General features: G+C 49.5%; 1 long non-coding RNA gene across 1 annotated transcript; it reads right to left on the bottom strand.

Annotated features, from left to right (window-relative positions):
- Positions 1–213: 213 nt before the first annotated feature.
- On the bottom strand, positions 214–4,387 carry LOC104007246 (uncharacterized). Its single transcript, XR_008537079.2, has 3 exons — positions 3,540–4,387; positions 2,049–2,472; positions 214–1,262 (listed from the first exon to the last, which is right to left on the bottom strand). It is a non-coding gene; the product is annotated as an uncharacterized LOC104007246 (long non-coding RNA).
- Positions 4,388–4,835: the final 448 nt, after the last annotated feature.

Raw genomic sequence — 4,835 nt, 5'->3', positions numbered from 1 at the left:
AGGCTGCTTCCTCAGTGGAGAGTCTCAGGGTGAGGTGGCAGGACTGTTAGCCGCTTCTCATTTTACAAGCTCCTTGTCCACAGTCGTCTGCACCAGCCCCTCACAAAACTGGTTCTCGCCTTCTGGTGGGTGCTGGTGTTTACCCCTTTCCTCCCACTATCTGTTAAAACCGAGCCCACCCACCCTCCATTCACCCCCCCTCCTTAAGACTCCCTGAGCTCTATTTACCCTTTTGTAACTCCATCCCTCCATAAGTACACAACTCTCCTAGCTGGTTTCCTAGAGGGCAGATACAGTGTTCCCAGTTGGTCCTCTGCAGATATCTGTGAATAAGTCTCTCCCAGCCCCTACATATAAATATGTCTGTTCTAGACAGACGGGCCTAAGTCCCAACGTAAACACATCACAAAATAATTACACCTTATATACATACAGATCTCTCTATAGAGTTATATTTGATAGTGTCTATAACTCTAGAGAGAGATTGAAGCATGCACATATAGGACTATAATTATGTCTATTTTTATAACTATGCAGTTATAAATAGATATGCCTATATATAGTGATAATAATATAGAAATATCTCCATAGCCATATATGGCTCTAAGTGAATGCTCTAACTACTCTATTTCACAATCAATAAGTATATATCTCCTGATACATAATTCTAACGATATACGTTTTTATCTATATAGCTGTTCAGAGATATAAATCTGTCAGGATATCAAATGTACATAAAGCCGGATGGCTGTAAGAGAGTCGTATATTTTCCCATATATAAATATGCTCCTATAACTACTGTATATGCACAAATACAATGGAAATAATTATATTTCCCTCAAACGTAAATCAGTAAATACAACCACAGCACATTTAGGTACGGTTAGACATACAGCAATATTTCCTAGACATCAGTCTGTCAGTAGAGCCACCAGTGCCTCCAAACAGAGAGTTATAGAGAGAGTTATAAATAAACTCTCCAGATGTGAATGGATCAGTAGAACTAGATGTAAACATGACTCCAAGCCGTTCCTCCTTCTTCTTCTTCTTCTTTGTAAGATATTCCTGAAGCAAGCCCAGTCATATAACAGGATGCAGAGGTGTCTGGGTACTGATATTTTTTCCCCCAAGGAGGGTCGGAGGTCGCTGGACTTTGGGAAACTGTGCAGGAGTGGGTAGGGGACAGTGCCCGCTCCCAACACAGCCCAGAAGCCCCTTCCGTCTGTCTCCTGGTGGCTGAGAGCTCGAGCAAGTGGAGAGGCCTAAGGGAGAAAAATGAAAAAGTAGAGTCTGGCTTGAGTCGTTTGGCCCTTCGGCCTAAAACCCTCTCAACAGGGAAGCCCCGAACAGGCGTCGGAGCGGAAAGAACCCACGAGGCCCAGAGGCTGGGGGTAAGGGGCTTCAGGCCGGGCTGCGGAGGCCGAGCAGAGTCGCCAGCCGGTGCCTGACCGCCCGGCCCCCCATCGCCCGGGGCCGCTGCCTCGCCGGCTGCCTGGAACACAAAACCCGGGCCCTAGCCCTGCGCCCTGTGCTCAGCACTTCCACTGGTCTTATTTTATTGCTGTTTTGTCCAATTAGGTATCGCAGCGTCCTCCACCCGGTGTTGTTTTCAAATGCGAGTGCACCCAGGGCTTTCTGATTGCTTGTGTTTGTGTGTGTGTGTGTGTGTGTGTGTGTGTGTGTGTTGGCTTTAAATAAGTGACTCAGTGGATAGTGTATTTCTCTTTTCAGACCAAATGGGTCACCGGCTACTGAAAAAGAATCCAGACCTCTGAAAGGGTTCGTGACAAATTTTTTAGAAGTTCTCACGCTCATTTGTTACGATGATTTTCTTTTCTTTTTTCTCTTTTGAAAAAGTTGGCTAATTTGTGTTTCTATATTCCTCTTTAATTTTATTTTTATTGGGGGTACAAATGTTTTTAAAGGAGGGATTTCGTTAGACCCGAAACTGTGGGGTGGCTTCCTCTCTAGCAAACTTACTATCTCTATGCCTGTGATTCCCATCTCCCTCAAGAAAACAAACTAATTAAATGACCAGAAAACTGTACCTGGAGAAAATGAGGTATATGTTGCAGGATCCGGGACCGCAGTCTTTGCTTGCTTCATGAAAAATCGGCTGGTCTCCAAACTCGCAAAGGAAAATTCAAGGCGCCTCAACTCCTCCTTTTAAATTTTTTAATAAAGAGCCTAGAAAGGGAACTTTCCCTGGGCCTGCCGGAGCCCCAGCCTGGCTCTCCCAACTTCCCAGAGGCCATAAGTGTTTTTCTGCTTCCATTCGGGCACCCCGTCTTCCCGGGCATCTCTGAGCTCCTGCCGGATCAAGGCTGTGGTCATCACCTCATTCATCTCTGCCACTTGGCCTGAGCCTGCACATTTGGCCTCCTTCTTAAAACAGGGGCTCCTAGAGAGTCCCAAAATCCATTAACCATTCCTGTATGTGGGATCCCTTCCCTGATCACACAAAGCAGAAGCCTGAGAAAAAAAAGCAATAAAGAGTGGCCTCCTGGCTCTCCTTCCCCTCTTCCTTCCCTTGTCTGGGAAAGGGTTTACCAACCCCAGCCACGCCAAGAGCATAAGAAGAAGCTTTCTTCCTCCCTTCCTTTCCTATCTCCTCCTCAGATGCTGTGATCCTGACTCCTTCTGTCTCCACCTCAAAATATTTCCTCTTGCATTTTATTGTTATTCTGTTATGGAGGGACTGTTAACTACTGTTTTATTATTATTATTCATTATTTATTGTTATTATGATTGTCGTTACAGATTTGTTCACCACCGTTCAAGGGACAGCAGCCTGGCCCAGGGGGAAGCCTGCCTCTCCCTCTCTGTCTCTCTCTGTCTCTCACACACACACACATACACACACACACACCCTAACAGAGTGCACACTCACGCATATATGCTCACAAATGCCTGCTGTGTTCAGGCCCCTGCACAGGAATTCGAAGAGGCAGGCATCCTACCCCAGCACGCAAACAACACACTGCCCACGCACACCAGCATTCAGGCAGAACACCAACCCCAGACCAACGCCAAAACCCACACACACCGAGCTTGCAAGGAAAGGAAAATACATAAAGAATCCCTTCTCTCCAAAACCTGGAGGGGCGAGTCAGGCCTCTGTCTCTTCCCCCCAGTCGCTTTCGCTTTCTCTTTTTTTGTTCTCCTTGTTTACAGCTTCAGAGAGCTCAAGGCCCATAAATCTTGAGGGGTCTACAGAGCGCAGAGCACATTTGTATGCATCGTTAGGACTCGCTAATACCTAAGCCCATTAAGGAGCGTGTATGCGCGTGGTTTCCGGTGTGTATTAACTTATAGTTAAATTCTGGAGGAAAGGGCATTGTGAATTAACATATACCAAATCCATCATGGGCTTTTGTCATATCAGATTAGTCAGTCATGGGTTTGGGGGAGCAACTTGCCTGGGTCGGGGTGTACCCACCCTTCAAACTTTGTGGAGCAGGCCCCGGGGTCTTGGGAAACACGAAGGCATTCCTATCCAGCCCCAGTCATTCGGATCCCCAGGCCTAGCGGCTGCACACCTGTGAGATGGCGGAGGGACTGCACACCCGGGTGCGGGAGGCCAGCGCCGGTGAAGAGAGGCGGGGGAGGGAGGCCCCTCCAGCGTCCTGCTGGGGTTGAGTTGGGGCGACTCGTCCTGTGGCCGCTGGATCGTCTGGTTTCCGCTTTCCGAAAGAAATGAGAGGAGAGGCAAGTGGAGTCGCTGAACTTTGATTAAACCGTAGAGAAGACAGTGGGAGGAGGGAAAAAAAAAAGATCGGAGAAGGAGGAGGAGGTGGCCGAGAGATCCAGGAAAGGAAGTCCTAGCGGCTCAGGGGAATTTGGAAATCTCTCCAAGGGGCTGAAAGCTGGAAGTTGTATGAAGGTGTTCCTTTCCCACACCCCAGCTACTCCGCCCCAGTCGAAGAGGCTAATTCCGGGCCTCTCATAAAAATAAGAAAGAAAAGGTAAAGAAAAAGAAAATCTAATTATGTGGCATGTTTCAGCCAGGTGTTCCTGGTTCCAATGACTCAGACCCTATTGGAGCCCCGAGGATCTGGATAATTGGGCCTGCATAGACAGAGATGAAGGATGCCATTTCTAAAAGGAGGAAGGGGAGAGGAAAGTCCATCTCTTGGGGTCTTATAGAAAATGCCAAAGACCAACCAAGCTAAATTATTGTGTCCGTGTAGATCTATTTCCCTATTTACATACAGCAGGCTGTGGGGGTGGGGGGTGAGGGAAGGCCGGGAATAAAGGACCAGGATGGAGCTGGCTGGCAGGAGAGAAAATGCGCCCCCCGGCCCTTTGCGGGAACAGCCATGGGGCCTCCTCAGCTCGCAGCTCAGGTGGCCTCGCGGCTGACCGGTCTGGGGCCATGGGCCGGGGCCAGGCTGGGGGAGGGGAGGCGGAGGCGGGAGGGGAGGCGGAGGCGGGAGGGGAGGCGGAGGCGGGAGGGGAGGCGGAGGCGGGAGGGGAGGCGGGAGGGGAGGCGGAGGCGGGCCCTCCCCAGGCGCTGTGAACTTTAGCTGGGCCGCCGCCTGTCAGCCCCAGAAAGCGTTAAAGGTGCAGCAGCCCGCGCCAGCCTCCGCAGCCGCCTTTGTACGCGTGATTTATGACTTCAATCTTGGTTCACCAAGCGTTCACACGGCTTTCGCTGCTGTTGAAGGTTAAAAGATGGTCTTCGCTTGACAAGTTGGACTATTGAAAATTCCTTCTTCTTCTTCTTTTTTTTTTAATTTTAGAAGCGAAGAGCAGAGGCTCAGGAGAGAAAAAAACTGGAGGGGGGGTGGCGGGGGACAGGGGTTGCAGGTGGGCCAAAATGGTAGGTCAGGAAG

The sequence above is a fragment of the Pan troglodytes genome, chromosome 11, assembly GCF_028858775.2.
Source record: "Pan troglodytes isolate AG18354 chromosome 11, NHGRI_mPanTro3-v2.0_pri, whole genome shotgun sequence".
Taxonomy (NCBI): domain Eukaryota; kingdom Metazoa; phylum Chordata; class Mammalia; order Primates; family Hominidae; genus Pan; species Pan troglodytes.
Note: the sequence above shows the minus strand (reverse complement) of the source record. Positions and strands in the feature narration are given on the sequence as shown.